At 51.5% G+C, this 18776-nt stretch overlaps 1 protein-coding gene across 1 annotated transcript in view; it reads left to right on the top strand.

Moving 5' to 3' along the window:
* Positions 1-18776, top strand: part of chodl (chondrolectin) — a 40356-nt gene that overhangs the window by 9599 nt on the left and 11981 nt on the right. The window lies entirely within an intron of this gene.

The raw sequence follows: 18776 nt of genomic DNA, 5'->3' as shown, positions 1-18776 counted from the left end.
CATAGTCGATGTCCCCGACTCGCCCTGTGACCTCAAAGGGTCCTTGCCACTTGGCGATCAATTTGGAGCTCGACGTGGGCAACAGTATGAGTACCTTATCTCCCGGTGTGAACTCTCTAAGGCGCGTACCCTTGTTGTACAGGCGGGCTTGCTGTTCCTGGGCCTGCCGCAAATTCTCCTGAGTTAGGTGGGTGAGCGTGTGGAGTTTTGCGCACAGGTCCATAACGTACTGAATTTTGTTCTTACTTTGTGAAGGTCCCTCCTCCCAATTTTCCCGCAGCACATCCAGGATGCCGTGCGGCTTACGCCCATATAATAATTCGAACGGGGAGAACCCCGTGGAGGCTTGGGGGACCTCTCGCACTGAGAACAGCAAGGGTTCGAGCCACTTATCCCAATTACGTGCGTCCTCACTTACGAATTTCTTAATAATATTTTTGAGGGTGCGGTTGAACCGTTCCACTAAACCGTCCATTTGTGGGTGATACACGCTGGTGCGGATCAGCTTAATCCCCAATAACCCATACAGTTCGCGCAGTGTTCGTGACATAAACGTAGTGCCTTGATCAGTCAGAATCTCTTTCGGGATTCCAACTCGGGAGATGATGCGGAAGAGTGCCTCTGCAATACTGCATGCTGAGATATTACACAGAGGCACTGCTTCTGGGTATCGCGTTGCATAGTCCACCAGAACTAATATAAAGCGGTACCCTTGTGCTGACCGATCTAATGGCCCGACAAGATCCATCCCAATTCTCTTAAACGGGGTCTCGATTAACAGTAGAGGGCGCAAAGGCGCTTTTGGAATGGCCGCTGGATTTACTAACTGGCATTCGCGGCATGCCGTACACCACCTACAGACATTGCCGCGAATCCCCGGCCAATAGAATCGGGCCATTATTCGGGCTAGTGTTTTATCCTGCCCCAAGTGTCCAGCCATGGGATTAAAGTGAGCCGCCTGGAATACCAATTCCCGGCGGCTCTTCGGAATTAAAAGCTGCATGACTCGCTCTTTAGTTTGAGTGTCCTGCGTCACTCGGTATAATCTATCCTTCATAATCGCGAAGTAGGGGAAGGACGGGGTGGCATTCGGCTGGAGCGTTTGACCATCGATTACTCTCACTTGGTCAAATGCATGCCGCAGAGTCTCGTCTCGCGACTGCTCTAATGGAAAATCCGCAAGGGATTCCCCAATAGAGAGAGTAGGAGCCGGTGGCTCCTCACTCTGACGCGGAGATGACGTAGACAGCTCTGTGACAGCTGCTCCCGCCAAAGCGACACCGGGACCTCCCCCTGTCAAATGGCAGGACCCACTCTCTACTAGGCGCGTCATTAAACCCCGAAATCCCGGCCAATCAGTCCCCAAAATTAAAGAGTGGGTAAGGCGAGGATTAACCACCGCCTTCACTATAAATTTTTCCCCTCTGAAAATAATGTGGACCGACACCAAAGGGTAGCGGTGAACATCCCCGTGCACACACAACACCTTCACCCCTTGTGCTCCCCCCAATGCCTCGTTTTGAACCAGGCTTTGGCGAATTGAGGTCTGATTACAACCAGAATCCACCAATGCCTGATATGTAGCCCCTTGGATACTCACCGGTATGCGATATGCTCCAGCCCGACCGAGGTCGGCCTCTGGCGTGTCGGGGATCCGAACCACTGCGCCCACTTCCATTGCTGTGCACTGCTGTTGAAGGTGGCCTGGCTCCCCGCAGCGCCAGCAAACCGGCCCGGGCTTTCCCTCTGCACCGGTGATCTGGGGATCACTCACCTGAGGTGGGGGAGAGACAGACACAGAAGGGAGAAACGGGAGGGCACCGCGGGTGCGGCGGACCGGCTGGGGTGGTGCCGGCCCCCGCCTCCGCGGTGGGGGAATGGGGCGAGGACGGGACACAGGAGGAGGGGGAGAGAGAGAGAGAGAGAGAGAGAGAGAGAGAGAAGAGGAGAGAAGGGAAGATGCCATCTGCTGTCCTGCCGCCGGGACAGCCGCCAGATGATCCTCTGCCAGCTCGACTGCCTGATCCAGCGACGCCAGGCGGTGGCACTGGACCCATTCCGCGGTTCCTGCTGGTAAGTGGGCGACGAACTGTTCCAGTACCACCTGGTCGATGATTCCCTCGGCGTCGCGATCGTTGGCCCTCAACCACCGCCAGCAGGTGTCCCGGAGCTGCTGGCCGAACGCGAACGGCCGGCCGACTTCCTCCAATCGCAGCGCACGGAAGCTCTGGCGCTGTTGTTCCGGTGTGCGCCCCACATGCTGGAGGACGGCCCGGCGGAGGTCCGCATAGGCCAGCCGGCGGTCGGCGGGGAGCTGTAGCGCGGCCAGCTGTGCCTCTCCCGTTAGCAGGGGGAGGAGGCACGCCGCACGCTGCTCCATCGGCCACCCCTAGGCTTCGGCGACCTGTTCAAACAACGTGAGGAACGCCTCGGGGTCATCCTGCAGGCCCATCTTGGTGACAGTGAGGGGAGACGGGCCCGCGGCCGGAGTGCTGGTGGACCCCGCCGACGCGAGGAGATGCCGGAACGCCTCGCGATCTTCCTGCTGGGCCAGCACTAGGGCTTCGAAGCGCCGCTCTTGTTCCTTTCGGAGTGTGACGAGCGCCTGGTGCTGGCTTTGCTGAGCCGTGGCAAAGGCGTGGACCAGGTCGGCGAACGGGGAGGATTCCCTGGGGCTGCTGGGTTGGTGCTCCATTTTCCCGGGTTTCAGCAACACTGTGGTATGTTCCCTATGTGTGGGTGGAGCACAGAGGACGGCAGGACAGAGATCAGGTTTACAACTCGGCTTTATTGCCACACTTTTCAGTCTAACAATCTCCAGTGACTAACACAGACACACACACACAACCGGCGTCTGGTTTAGGGATCAGCCCCTTCTGCTCTCGCTCTCCCTCCTGATATAGGGCGCGGTCACTGGGAAGACACACAAACACAGGTTAATTGCTCTCAGGTGTAGTGATTCTGCCACTTACCTTCCCTGACTCCGCCCTCCTGTCACAGACCGGCGCTTGACTACGCCCCCACTGCCACAAACAGTTTGTACACAAACATGGCCACAAGGTTTGCTTCGTTAAAAGTGGAAGATTTAAAGTGGAAGATTTAAAGAGACAGCTACACTGAACACCTAAAAGGCTAGCAAAACTTCACTGGATATTCTTCACGCATATTTACAAGAGAAAAACAGACCAACGGACATTGAAAAACTGGAAGAGAGAGCGTTAGTGGAAATATTGTCAAAGTTCTACTTGGAGGTGAGGAAAAGTGACAGAGACTTTTACAAGAAAACTTCACTCGTAGACTTCACTCAGCAAAGCTCTTTTGTTTTGAACAACTGTAATGTAACAATTAACTATGACCAAAAGTAACTTTGAACTTGAACTGTCTACCTGGATACAGCTTATATACAACCCCGATTCCAAAAAAGTTGGGACAAAGTACAAATTGTAAATAAAAACGGAATGCAATAATTTACAAATCTCAAAAACTGATATTGTATTCACAATAGAACATAGACAACATATTAAATGTCGAAAGTGAGACATTTTGAAATTTCATGCCAAATATTGGCTCATTTGAAATTTCATGACAGCAACACATCTCAAAAAAGTTGGGACAGGGGCAATAAGAGGCTGGAAAAGTTAAAGGTACAAAAAAGGAACAGCTGGAGGACCAAATTGCAACTCATCAGGTCAATTGGCAATAGGTCATTAACATGACTGGGTATAAAAACAGCATCTTGGAGTGGCAGCGGCTCTCAGAAGTAAAGATGGGAACAGGATCACCAATCCCCCGAATTCTGCGCCGACAAATAGTGGAGCAATATCAGAAAGGAGTTTGACAGTGTAAAATTGCAAAGAGTTTTAACATATCATCATCTACAGTGCATAATATCATCAAAAGATTCAGAGAATCTGGAAGAATCTCTGTGTGTAAGGGTCAAGGCCGGAAAACCATACTGGGTGCCCGTGATCTTCAGGCCCTTAGACAGCACTGCATCACATACAGGCATGCTTCTGTATTGGAAATCACAAAATGGGCTCAGGAATATTTCCAGAGAACATTATCTGTGAACACAATTCACCGTGCCATCCGCCGTTGCCAGCTAAAACTCTATAGTTCAAAGAAGAAGCCGTATCTAAACATGATCCAGAAGCGCAGATGTCTTCTCTGGGCCAAGGTTCATTTAAAATGGACTGTGGCAAAGTGGAAAACTGTTCTGTTGTCAGACGAATCAAAATTTGAAGTTCTTTATGGAAATCAGGTACGCCGTGTCATTCGGACTAAAGAGGAAAAGGATAACCCAAGATGTTATCAGCGCTCAGTTCAGAAGCCTGCATCTCTGATGGTATGGGGTTGCATTAGCGCGTGTGGCATGGGCAGCTTACACATCTGGAAAGACACCATCTATGCTGAAAGGTATATCCAGGTTCTAGAGCAACATATGCTTCCATCCAGACAATGTCTCTTTCAGGGAAGACCTTGCATTTTCCAACATGACAATGCCAAACCACATACTGCATCAATTACAGCATCATGGCTGCGTAGAAGAAGGGTCCGGGTACTAAACTGGCCAGCCTGCAGTCCAGATCTTTCACCCATAGAAAACATTTGGTGCATCAATACGACAGAAAAGACCTAAGACAGTTGAGCAACTAGAATCCTACATTAGACAAGAATGGGTTAACATTCCTGTCCCTAAACTTGAGCAACTTGTCTCCTCAGTCCCCAGATGTTTACAGAATGTTGTAAAGAGAAAATGGGATGTCTCACAGTGGTAAACATGGCCTTGTCCCAACTTTTTTGAGATGTGTTGTTGTCATGAAATTTAAAATCACCTAATTTTTCTCTTTAAATGATACATTTCCTCAGTTTAAACATTTGATATGTCATCTATGTTCTATTCTGAATAAAATATGGAATTTTGAAACTTCCACATCATTGCATTCCGTTTTTATTTACAATTTGTATTTTGTCCCAACTTTTTTGGAATCGGGGTTGTATAAGTTGGGTTGTTGTTTAGGCTTTTTGGACTTGTGAGAGAGTGCAGGCACTTACAAATGTATGCGTGGAGGAAGACAGATTGCAGAAAGACAACAAAGCCAAATTGAGGGTGTGGCAGCGGGGGCGTGGCTGAGCATTGGTCTGTGAATGGAGGGTGGAATCAGGGAAGGTGAGTGGTCGTGTCACTACACCTGTTGTCAAGTAACGTGTGTTTGTGTCTCCTTCAGTGACTGCACCCGATAAAAGGAGAGTGAGAAGGGGAGGTCGGCGCCGAAGGCTCGTTGACAGCCTGTACAGTATATGTGTGTGTGTGTGTGTGTGTGTGTGTGTGTGTGTGAGAGAGTTTTTTGGAGCCCTATGCTGAAAAGCTATTTGAATAAAACCCCTCTTCAATGTAAACAGCCGCCTGCCGTGTTTCTGTGCTCCACCCACACCTGAATCTCGCTACAGTGATGCTGAAACCCAGGACGAGTACAGAAGGGAACAGCCCCATGGAGTCCTCACCATTCAAGGACCTCATCCATACCCTCGCCACAGCCCAGCAGAACCAGCACCAAGCGCTGGCCGCCCTCTGGAAGGAGCAAGAACAACGGTTTGAATCCTTGGTACTGGCCCAACAGGAAGACCGCCAGGCATTCCAGCACCTGCTCGTGTCGGTGGGGCCCATGACCGCCACCGGAGCAGACCCTCCCCACCTCACCCTAACGAAGATGGGTCCGCACGATGACCCGGAAGCCTTCCTCATGCTCTTTGAGCAGGCAGTGGAGGCGTGGGGTTGGCCGGTGGACCAGCTCGCGGCATGCCTCCTCCCCCTACTGATGGGCGAGGCGCAGCTGGACATGCTGCAGCTCCCCACCAACAGTCAGCTCATGCACGCCGACCTACTGAGAGCCATCCTCCAGCATGTCGGGCGCTCCCCAGAGCAACAGCGGCAGTGCTTCCGCTCGCTGCACTTGGAGGAGTTTGACCAGCCATTTGCGTTCGGGCAGCAACTCTGGGACGCCTGCCGGCAGTGGCTGAGGGCAGACGACCGTAATGCTGAGGGAGTGATCAACCTGGTGACACTGGAACAATTCGTCACGCGACTTCCGGAAGGAACAGCGGAGTGGGTCCAGTGTCATCTCCCGGCATCGCTGAACCAGACGATTGAGCTGGCAGAGGACCACATGGCGGCAGTTCCGACGACAGGAAGGCATACCTCCTTTTCTCCTCTCTCTTCTCTCTCCCCCTGCTTCCCATCCTCACCCCATTCCCCCACCGCGGAGGCGGGGGCCGGCTCCCCCCCAGCCGGCCCGGTGCACCCGCGGTGTCCTCTCATTTCTCTCTTCCTTGTCTGTGTCTCCTCCCCCTCAGGGAGTGACATCTGTAACACTGCTGCAGAGGGAGAGCCTGGGCTGGTGTGCTGGCGCTGCGGGGAGCCGGGACATCTCCAACATCAGTGCTCCGTGATGGAGGTGGGCGGGATGGTCCAGGTCCCCGACACGCCAGAAACTGCCCTCGATTGGGCTGGAGCATATCAAATACCAGTAAGTGTCCAAGGGGATATGTATCAGGCTTTGGTGGATTCCGGCTGTAACCAGACCTCAATCCACCAAAGCCTGGTGCAAGGTGAGGCATTGGGGAGAGCACGAATGGTGAAGGTGTTGTGTGTGCACGGGGATGTTCACAACTACCCTTTAGTGTCTGTCCACATTCTATTTTGAGGGGAAAAAACATAGTGTAAAGGTGGCAGTTAACCCTCATCTCACCCACTCGCTAATTTTGGGGAATGATTGGCCGGGGTTTAAGGAATTGATGACGCACATAGTGAAGAGTGGGTCCTGCCGTAATTCAGCTAGGGGAAGCCCCGGAGTAGCATTGGCGGGAGAAGCTGTCACAGAGCCGTCTATGTCAGCACCGCGTCAGGGTGATACGCAGAGTGAGGAGCACCCTGCCCCTCCTCCCTCTTTCGGGGATTCCCTTGGGGACTTCCCATTAGAGCAGTCCCGAGACGGGACTCTGCAGCATGCATTTGACCAAGTGAGAGTAATCGATGGTCAAATTCTCCAGCCAAATGCAATGCCAGCCTTCCCCTACTTTGCTATTATTAAGGATAGGCTATACCGAGTGACGCAGGACACTCAAACTGGCAAAAAGATAACACAACTGTTAATTCCAAAGAGCCGCTGGGAATTCGTATTCCAGGCAGCTCACTTTAATCCCATGGCCGGGCACTTGGGGCAGGATAAGACACTAGCTCGAATAATGGCCCGGTTCTATTGGCCAGGGATTCGCGGGGATGTCCGTCGGTGATGTGCGGCGTGCCGCAAATGCCAATTAGTAAATCCCGTGGCCATTCCAAAAGCGCCCTTGCGCCCTCTCCCTTTAATTGAGACCCCTTTCGAAAGAATTGGGATGGATCTCGTCGGGCCATTAGATCGGTCAGCACGGGGATATTGCTTTATTTTAGTTCTGGTGGACTATGCAATGTGATATCCAGAAGCAGTGCCTCTCTGCAATATCTCAGCACGCAGTATAGCAGAAGCATTCTTCCGCTTTATCTCCCAGGTCAGGATTCCGAAAGAAATCCTGACAGACCAAGGCACTGCATTCATGTCACGCACACTGTGCGAACTGTATGGGTTACTGGGGATTAAGCCTATCCACACCAGCGTTTATCACCCACAAATGGATGGCTTAGTAGAACAGTTTAATCGAACCCTCAAAAATATAATTTGGAAGTTCATAAGCGAAGATGCACGTAATTGGGATAAGTGGCTCAAGCCCCTGTTATTTGCAGTATGAGAGGTCCTGCAAGCCTCCACAGGATTTTCACCATTTGAATTATTATATGGGTGTAAGCCACATGGCATTTTGGACATGCTACGTGAAAATTGGGAGGAGGGACCTTCACCCAGTAAGAACAAAATTCAATATGTTCTCGACCTGCGTGCCAAACTCCACACACTCATGCACTTAACCCAGGAGAATTTGCGGCAGGCGCAAGAACGTCAAGTCCAACTGTATGACGGGGCACGTGCATTAGGGAGTTCACACCGGGAGACAAAGTACTCGTATTGTTGCCCACATTGAGCTGCAAATTGGTCGCCAAGTGGCAAGGGCCCTTCGAGGTCACACAGCGAGTCAGGGATGTCGACTATGAGGTGAGGCGAACGGACAGGGGTGGGGCATTACAGATTTACCACCTCAATCTGTTAAAACATTGGAATGAGGAGGTCCCCGTGGCGTTGGTGTCGGTAATTCCGGAGAAGGCAGAGCTGGGGCCAGAGGTTCAAAAAAGAAAATTGACATTGCCCACTGCTCCAGTCCCCTGTGGAGACCACCTCTCCCCAACCCAGCTCACGGAGGTAGCCCAGTTGCAGAAAGAATTTTCTGGAGTGTTTTTGACCCTGCCCGGCTGCACCCACCTCATAGAACACCACATTGAGACACCCCCGGGGTGGTAGTGCACAGCCGCCCTTACCGCCTGCCCGAACACAAAAAAAAGGTGGTCCGGGATGAACTTGAAGCTATGCTCAAAATGGGCATAATTGAAGAGTCCCACAGTGACTGGAGCAGCCCAGTGGTCCTGGTCCCCAAGACCGATGGATCGGTCCGGTTCTGTGTGGACTATAGGAAAGTCAACGCGGTGTCTAAATTTGACACGTACCCAATGCCTTGCATTGACGAGTTGCTCGATCGATTAGGCGCTGCTCATTTTTATTCAACACTGGATTTAATGAAGGGATATTGGCAGATCCCCTTGACTCCTCTGTCCCGAGAGAAAACAGACTTTTCCACACCGTTTGGTTTACACCAATTTGTCACACTTCCTTTTGGGCTGTTTGGGGCACCCGCTACATTCCAGCGGCTTATGGACAGGGTCCTCCGCCCCCAAGCCACCTATGCAGCCATGTATCTGGATGACATTATCATCTATAGTAATGACTGGCCGCGGCACCTTGAACACCTTAGGGCCATCCTAAAGTCACTGAAGCAGGCAGGTCTCACAGCCAACCCAAAGAAATGTGCGATTGGGTGGGTGGAAGTATGGTATCTGGGTTTCCACTTAGGCCATGGGCAGGTGGATCCCCAAATTAATAAAACAGCAGCGATTGCGGCCTGCCTGAGGCACAAGACCAAAAAGGGGGTGAGACAGTTCAAGGGGCTGGCTGTCTACTATCGGAGGTTCATACCTAATTATTCAGATGTCACCAGTTTGCTGACGGAGCTCATTAAAAAGGGAGCACCAGATCCGGTCCAGTGGACGGAGCAATGCCAACAGGCTTTCTCTAGGGTAAAGGCTGCACTATGTGGAGGGCCACTGTTACACTCCCCTGACTTTTCTCTCCCCTTTATTTTGCAGACAGATGTGGCAGACAGATGGCTGGGGGCCATTCTGTCCCAGAAGGTAGAGGGGGAGGAGCGTCCCATGCTGTACATTAGCTGAAAGCTGTCGATGCGAGAGAGCAGGTACAGCACGATCGAAAAGAGTGCCTAGCCATCAAGTGGGTGGTCCTCACCCTCCAGTACTACCTACTGGGGCGCCCTTTCACCCTCTGTTCGGACCATGCACCCCTCCAGTGGCACCTCCACCACATGAATGGGTGATCCGCACATGAAGGATGCCAATGTGCGGATCACCCATTGGTATCTTTGCACTCCAGCCATTTAAATACGAGGTGATCCACAGGCCGGGGGCACAGATGGTGGTGGCGGACTTCCTCTCCTGTTGAGGGGGAGAGTCAGCTTCAGGCCAGACGGCTCCCTGGCCTGAGTCTGGCAGTGGGGATATGTGGCAGCGGGGCCGTGGCCGAGCATCGGTCTGTGAATGGAGGGTGGAGTCAAGGAAGGTGAGTGGTCGTGTCACTACACCTGTTGTCAATTAATGTGTGTTTGCGTCTCCTTCAGTGACTGCGCCCGATGAAAGGAGAGTGAGAAGGGGAGGTTGGCACTGAAGGCTCGTTGACAGCCTGTGTGTGTGTGTGTGTGTGTGTGTGTGTGTGTGTGTGTGTGTGTGTGTGTGTGTGTGTGTGTGTGAGAGAGTTTTTTGGAGCCCTATGCTGAAAAGCTATTTGAATAAAACCCCTCTTCAATGTAAAAAGCCACCTGCCGTGCTTCTGTGCTCCACCCACACCTGAATCTCGCTACAGAGGGACTGGAATCGGTGTCAGTAAATGAGCGAGGGTCAAGCGATCAGCGAACAACGTAACGTAGGAATGACAAAGAGTGAGAAATGAGAAGAAAGTAGCAAGGGTCAAAAAGTAAGAGGTAGTCAGAAAGATACAAGGCTTGGTATGAACTGAATGTTCAGGACTATACTTTGCAATGGTGTGTCTGAGAAGGGAGCTTAAATAGAGGGACAGGTGATTGAGGAAATGAGAGCCAGCTGTGATTCAGTAGGCGGGAGACAGAGGGCATTGTGTGTTTTGGGAGTTGTAGTCCAGAGTGTCCATGTTTGTAATTTGCTCCTTCTCAGCAGGTTTACTGACAGAGACCCCCAGGAGCTACCTCTGGGAGCTACATTCTTTCTGGGACAACCCCTACTTCTGGGTGCTGGTTTACTAGGATGCTGGGCATGGAACTCTTGCTTCAGAAGGGGGTCGAGGATGTCTCTGGACTTGACCCAGCTTTGTTTTTCTGGTCCGTATCCTTCCCAGTCTCCCAGGTACTCGACTTGGCCTCCTCTTTGTCTTGAATCAAGGATCTTGTTGACCTGGTAGATGGGCTCTCCCTCTAGATTAAGTGAAGTGTTCTTAGGTCAGTGAGTTGCTGGCAAGGGGTCCTGGGATGGCAGGTTTTAGGTGTGAGACATGGAATGTGGGTGATACTCGGCTGTGAGGAGGAAGTTTGAGATGGTACGATACTTTGTTGATATGACACAAGACTTTAAATGGCCCGATGTAGCGTGGCTGGACCTTTCTACAGGTGTTGGCTTCTCTTACATTTTTAGTGGCCACCCATACTCTGTCACCAGGGAGGAAGTCAGGAGTCTCTCCTCTACACTTATCTGCATATTCCTTGTATTTGGCGCAGACTGATTCTAGTCGCTGGTGAACCTCCTCCCAGATGGTTTGACTGTGCTTGAATCAGTCATCGATGGCTTGTACCTGGCTGGATGCATCGTCCCAGGGGAACAAGGGTGGTTGATAGCTGAGTATGCACTGAAACGGTATCAGTTGGGTGGCAGAGTGTTTCAGTGAGTTTTATGCATACTCGGCCCAGGGCAGGAAGCACACCCAGTCCCCCTGGTTGCACATGCAGTAGATCCTAAGAAAGCAGCCGATTTCCTGGTTTGCTCTTTCTACTTGACCGTTGGACTGGGGGTGATAGCTGAAAGTGAGGCTCATGGATACTCCCAACCTTTCCATGAAACTTGTCCAAAACTTTGAAATGAATTGGGGTCCCCAGTTGCTAACTATCTTCGGGGATACCATAGTACCTAAAGATTTGCTGGAACAAGAGCTCTGCAGTCTGAGAGGCTGTGGGGATGCCTGGCAAAGGGATAAGTTTCAATGCTTTCGAAAATCTGTCTATGGTTACCATTATCGTGCTGCTGTCTTGAAAGGGAGAGAGATCAGTGATAAAATTAATTGCCAGGTGTGACCATGGCCTTTGGGGAATTGGTAGAGGGCATAGTTTACCGGGGGGGGGCTCTCGGAACCTTTGCTTGAGTGCATTCAGAGCAGGAGGCGATGAACTGGTTGATTGCAGATAGCATATTCTCCCACCAGTACCTGTTCCTTAACATCTGGTGCGTGCGTTGGCTATTCGGATGTCCAGTGGCAGGAGATGCATGTGCCCAGGTGATGAGTTTGCTGTGAAGATGCTTCAGCACATAGAGAATGCCAGGTGGGAGGTGAACAGGCAGAATTTGAGGCTGTGACTTGTTTATTTCCTTGTCCAGTTCCCAGGTGATGGATTGCACGAAACACTGTGGTGGGATGATGGGACCTGTGTCATGGTGGGATGGTCTGAATGCCCTGGATAAAGCATCTTCCTTGATATTTTTGGAACCTGGACAGAATGAAATGGTGACATCAAAACGTGTGAAGAATAGTGCCCACCTGGCCTGACGTGGATTCAATCTTTTGGCTTTTCTGAGATATTCTAGATTTTTATGATCAGTGAGGATTACAAAGAGGTGAGTGGCTCCCTCTAACCAATGCCGCCACTCTTCAAGAGCTAGTTTTATAGCAAGCAGTTCCTTATTGCCCACATCATAATTCCTTTCTGCTGAAGTTAGTTTCTTTGAAAAGAAGGCTACAGGGTGTAGCTTCTGTTTTTCCCCAAAATGCTGGGACAAGATGGCCCCTACTCCAGTGTCAGACACATCAACCTCTACAATGAACAGCTTTGTAGGGTCAGGGGGCTGGAGTATTGGGGCTGAAGTGAAGGCTTGTTTTAGCCGGTTGAAGGCTTCCTCTGCCGCTGGGTTCTAATGTAGGCCTTTGGGACCTTTCTTCAGCAAAGTGGTCAGAGGGGCTGCCAGAGTGCTGAAGTCTCGAATGAACCAGCGGTAAAAGTTTGCAAAGCCTTAGAAATGTTGAAGATCTTTGATAGATCTGGGTGTCAGCCAGGATGTTACAGCAGAGACCTTAGATGAGTCCATGCTTACTCCTTTGGCACTGATGATCTAACCCAGGAAGGAGATCCTGCTTTGATGAAACTCACACTTCTCAGCCTTCACAAAGAGGTTGTTATCCAGTAGTTGCCTAAGGATTGCTCTGACGTGTTCCTGGTGATGGTGGACATCTGAGGAGTATATCAGGATATCGTCAATGTAAGCGATGACGTATTTGCCCAGCATGTCCCGTAGCACGTCATTGATGAAACATTGGAACACACTGGGTGCCAAAGAAAGGCCATAAGGCATGACCCAGTATTCGAAGTGTCCAGCGGTGATGCTGAAAGCGGTTTTCTACTCATTACCCCTTTTGATCCAGATCAGGTTATACACACTGCACAGGTCAAGCTTGGAGAAGTTTCTAGCAAACCGAAGTTGTTCTAGAGCTGCTAGAACTGGGGAAGAGGATAAGGACACTTGACAGACCTGGTTTAACCCTCTGCAATCGATGCAGGGCCTCAGTCCGCCCCCTCGTTTCTCCACAAAAAAGAAACCAGCAGATGCAGGAGATTTGGACAGGTGGATATATCCCTGTTTGAGGACCTCCTGAATGTACTCTTCCATGGCAGCGTGTTCCTTCTGGGATGGGGATAAATGCGACCTTGGGGCAGAGACATACCTGGCAGTAAGTCAATGGTGCAGTCGTATAGCTTGTGTGGTGGTAGTCTGCGGGCCTTCCCCTTGCTGAAGACTTTGGAGAGGTCCCGATAGTAGTCAGGAACGTTGTCCATTGAGTCAGGTTGAGGACTTTCTACTGAGGTGGAGGATACCTGGACCTGGGGATGAGAGAGACAGCTCTGGAAACATGTAGGTGACCACTGGAGAATTTCCTTGTTTTGCCAAGAAATGAGAGGGTTGTGAAGTTGTAGCCAAGGGTATCCAAGAATAATATTATGGTTAACGGTCGTTGTTACATAGAGAGAGATGAGCTCCTTATGTAATGCGCCTACTTCGATCTGTACAGGTTAGGTGCGTGAGGTGACCAACCCGTCACCTATGGGTCCTCCATCGATGGTCCTAATGCTGAGTGTGCTGTGCAGAGGTGTGATAAGCAGGTTGAGCTTCTGCATGATGGTTTTACTGATAAAGCTCCCCTCTGCCCCTGAATCAATGAAAGCAGATAGGACGTGAATGGAGGATGCAACCTTCAGTAAAACTGGCATCTTGAAGGATTTTGAGTAGAGCTTTCTCACCGGACTTGTAGATTTTACAGGTTTCTCTGATGGGGTTTCACGGGCTGGTCTGATCGGACAGTGCCAGATGTTATGTTCAGAGCTCCCGCAGTAGAAACATAACCCCTCCTTGCATCGTCTAGCGCACTCAGCATGGGTGAACCGAGTGTGTGAGACCTCCATAGGTGAGCTGTTCTCCGACAGCTGAGCAGCCCTGGTACACTTGTGGATAGAGGGTCGGTGCTTTAACAATTCGTCGAGACGAATAGCTAGACTATGAGGGAGTCGAGAGAGAGGTTCTCATCTCTACAGGCTAGTTCACTGATGATTTCAGGACATAAACCTTGGTGAAAGACTGCTTTCAGGGCTGGATTGTTCCATCCACTGGCAGTTGCGAGTGTCCTGAAGTCCAGGGCATATTCGGCGACACTACGATTGCCTTGAGAACTGGCGAGTAGGCTCTCTCCAACCTCTATCCCCTTGGTTCGTGGTCAAACACTTTCTTGAATAGAGAGAGGAGCCATTTGTAAGACTTATTTTGCTCACCACACTTGTTCCAGATAGCAGTAGCCCAGCGGAGCGCTTTGCCAGTGAGAAAAGACAGAAACTTAGCGATTTTATGCTCATCTAATACGGTTGGCATGGTGGCAAAATACATAGAACATCGCAGTAAAAAACCTTTACATGTGATGGCGTCTCCAGTGAACTTCTCTGGAGTGGGGAGTTTCAATACTGGGCTAGGAGGAGACTCAGGCCATGCTAGGAGGGCCCACGACATCACAGTTGCGAGCTGTGTCATCCGGGTGTTGAGATTGTCGAGTATCTGTTGATGTTCTCCTAGCAAACGCCCCTGTGAGTTGAGAGCAGTCTGTTTAGAATCCTCTGCTACATCCATGTTGGCGAAGTATCCTGTGAGAGTGCAGGCACTTACAGATGTATGCGCGGAGGAAGACAGATTGCAGAAAGACAACAAAGCCAAATAGAGGGACTGGAATCGGTGTCAGTAAATGAGTGAGGGTCGGGCAATCAGCAAACAACGTAACGTAGGAATGACAAAGAGCGAGAAATGAGAAGAAAGTAGCAAGGGTCAGAAAGTAAGAGGCAGTCAGAAAGATACAAGGCTTGGTATGAACTGAATGATCAGGACGATACTTCGCAATGATGTATCTGAGAAGGGAGCTTAAATAGAGGGACAGGTGACTGAGGAAATGAGAGCCAGCTGTGATTCAGTAGGCGGGAGACAGAGGGCGCTGTGTGTTCTGGGAGTTGTAGTCCGGAGTGTCCGTGTTTGTAGTTTGCTTCTTCTCAGCGGATTTACTGACAACTTGTACCATTTTTATTGTTAGGAACTTTGACTTTGTACATTGGATTGACAAAACACTGAATTACATTCGATCAGAATCAGCATTCAATATTGGTAAGTTACCCCCCTGTTCTTAAATTTTATAAAATCTATAATTGTTCCATCGATTGTGTATGTATATATGGCAGCGGGAGCTTGATCAAGCATCGGTCTGTGAACGGAGGGCGGAGTCAGGGAAGCTAAGTGGCAGAATCACTACACGTGATGTTAGTTAACCTGTGTTTGTGTGTCTTCCCCAGTGACCACGCCCTATAAAAAGGAGAGAGAGCAGAGGAAAGAGGCTCTCCCCAACCAGAAGGTCTGTGTCTGTGAGAGCAGTAGATAACAGCTGAAAAGTGTACATATTGATCATCACTGAAAAGTGTAAAAAATAGAGTTTGAGAACTCAGTTCTAGCCTGCCGTGCTTCTGTACTCCACCCACCTTAAACCTTTGCAACAGTGGTGCCGAAACCCGGGACCGAAGTACAAAAGAGAACAGCCTCATGGAGTCCTCCCCCTTCAAGGACCTGATTCATGCCCTCGCCACGGCCCAACAGAGCCAGCACCAGGCACTGGTCACCCTCCGGAAGGAGCAGGAAGAACGGTTTGAAGCCCTGGTGCTGGCGCAGCAGGAAGAGCGCCAGGCATTCCGGCACCTGATTGCATCGGTGGGGTCCACCATCACCACCGCCGTGGACCCTCCCCACCTCACCCTAATGAAGATGGGTCCGCACGATGACCCCGAAGCCTTCCTCGCTCTGTTTGAGCAGGCAGCAGAGGCGTGGGGTTGGCCGGTGGAACAGCGCGTGGCGCGCCTCCGCCCCCTGCTAACGGGCGAGGCGCAGCTGGCCACGCTACAGCTCTCCGCCGACAGCCGGCTGGCCTACGCTGACCTACACAGGGCCATCCTCCAATGTGTGGGGCGCACCCCAGAGCAGCAACGGCAGCGCTTCCGCACGCTTTGCCTGGAGGAGGTCAGCCGGCTGTTCGCATTTGGCCAGCAACTCCAGGATGCCTGCCGGCGGTGGTTGAGGGCCAACAACCGTGATGCCGAGGGAATCCTCGACCTGGTGGCACTGGAACAGTTCAGCGCCCGACTTCCAGAAGGAGCAGTGGAGTGGGTCCGGTGCCATCGCCCAGCGTCACTGGATCAGGCCATCGAGCTGGCGGAGGACCTTATGGCGGCTGTTCTGATGGCAGGACAGCTTCTCTCTCTTTCTCTCCTCCCTTCTCTCTCTCTCTCCCCTTCTGTTTCTTGTCCTCACCTCATTCCCCACCGTGGAGGCGGGGGCTGGCTCCACCCCACCCAGCCCGCCGCACCCTACCGTTTCCTACTTCCATGTCTGTGTCTTCCCCCCTCAGGTGAGTGAGCTCCGAAACACCGGTGCAGAGAGAGAGCCTGGGCCAGTTTGCTGGCGCTGCAGGGAGCCGGGGCACCTCCAGCATCAGTGCTCGGCAATGGAGGTGGGGGCGGTGGTCCGGATCCCCGATGCGCCAGGGACCGCCCTCGATCGGGCTGGAGCATATCGCATACCGGTGAGTATCCAAGGGGATATGTATCAGGCTTTGGTGGACTCCGGCTGTAATCAGACCTCCATCCACCAAAGCCTGGTGCAAGACAAGGCATTGGGGAGAGCACAATTGGTGAAGGTGTTGTGTGTTCATGGGGATGTTCACAACTGCCCTTTAGTGTCGGTCCACATTCTATTTCGAGGGGAGAAATTTAGAGTAAAGGTGGTGGTTAATCCTCGCCTTACCCATTCGATAATTTTGGGGACTGATTGGCTGGGATTTTGGGAGCTAATGACTCATTTAGTGAAGAGTGGGTCCTGCCGTAGTTTAGCAGGGGGAGGTCCCAGTGTGGCATTGGCGGGAGCAGCTGTCACAGAGCCGTCTACATCAGCACCGCGTCAGAGTGAGGAGCCGCCGGCTCCTCCTCCCTCTCTCGGGGAATCCCTTGCAGATTTTCCATTAGAGCAGTCGCGAGACAAGACTCTGCGGCATGCATTTGACTAAGTGAGAGTAATCGATGGTCAAACACTCCAGCCAAACGCCACCCCATCCTTCCCCTATTTCTCCATTATGAGGGATAGATTATACCGAGTGACGCAGTACACTCAGACTAAGGAGCCGATAACACAACTTTTGATCCCAAAGAGCCGCCGGGAATTGGTATTCCAGGCGGCTCACTTTAATCCCATGGCTGGATACTTAGGGGAGGATAAGACACTAGCCCGAATAATGGCCCAGTTCTATTGGCCAGGGATTCGCGGTGATGTCCGTAGTTGGTGTACGGCATGCCGCGAATGCCAGTTAGTAAATCCAGCGGCCATTCCAAAAGTGCCTTTGCGCCCTCTACCATTAATCGAGACTCCATTCGAAAGAATTGGGATGGATCTCGTCGGGCCATTAGATCAGCCAACATGAGGGTATCACTTTATAGTTCTGGTGGACTATGCAACGCAATATCCGGAAGCAGTGCCGCTTCGCAATATCTCCGCACGTAGTATTGCGGAAGCACTCTTCCACGTCATCTCCCAAGTCGGAATCCCCAAAGAGATTCTGACTGATCAAGGCACTAAGTTTATGTCACACACACTGCACGAACTGTATGGGTTACTGGGAATCAAGCTGATCCGCACCAGCGTTTATCACCCACAAATGGACGCCTTAGTCGAACGGTTTAATCGCACCCTCAAAAATATAATTAAAAAATTTGTAAGCGAGGACGCACGTAACTGGGATAAACTGCTCGAGCCCCTGCTTTTCGCAGTGCAAGAGGTCCCACAAGCCTCCATGGGGTTCTCCCCATTCGAATTATTATATGGGCATAAGCCGCTTGGCATCCTAGATGTGCTGCGGGAAAATTGGGAGGAGGGACCTTCACCGAGCAAAAACGAAATTCAATACATTATTGACCTGCGTGCAAAACTCCACACACACACACACCTAACCCAGGAGAATTTGCGGCAGGATCAAGAACGGCAAATCCGCCCGTACGACAGGGGCACGCACCTTAGGGAGTTCGCACCGGGAGATAAAGTGCTCGTGCTGTTTCCCACGTTGAGCTCCAAATTGATCGCCAAGTGGCAAGGACCCTTTGAGGTCACACGGCGAGTTGGGGACGTCGACTATGAAGTGCGGCGAACGGACAGGGGTGGGGCGTTACAGATTTACCACCTCAATCTGTTAAAATTTTGGAACTAGGAGGTCCCCGTGGCATTGGTGTCGGTGGTTCCAGAGAAGGCGGAGCTGGGGCCGGAGGTTCAAAAAGTAAAATTGACATCGCCCACCGCTCCGGTCCCTTGTGGAGACCACCTCTCTCCGACCCAACTCACGGAGGTCGCCCGGTTGCAGACAGAATTTTCTGATGATGTATTCTCACCCCTGCCCGGCCGCACCCACCTCATAGAACACTACATTGAGACGCCCCCGGGGGTGGTAGTGCGCAACCACCCTTACAGACTGCTCGAACACAAAAAAAAGGTGGTTCGGGAAGAACTTGAGGCCATGCTCGACATGGGCATCGTTGAGGAGTCCCACAGTGACTGGAGCAGCCCGGTGGTCTTGGTTCCCAAGGCTGATGGGTCGGTCCAGTTCTGTGTGGACTACAGAAAAGTCAACGCGGTGTCTAAATTCGATGCGTACCCAATG

Source organism: Neoarius graeffei, chromosome 19, assembly GCF_027579695.1.
Source record: "Neoarius graeffei isolate fNeoGra1 chromosome 19, fNeoGra1.pri, whole genome shotgun sequence".
Classification (NCBI taxonomy): Eukaryota; Metazoa; Chordata; class Actinopteri; order Siluriformes; family Ariidae; genus Neoarius; species Neoarius graeffei.
This window is presented reverse-complemented; position numbering and strand designations above follow the sequence as displayed.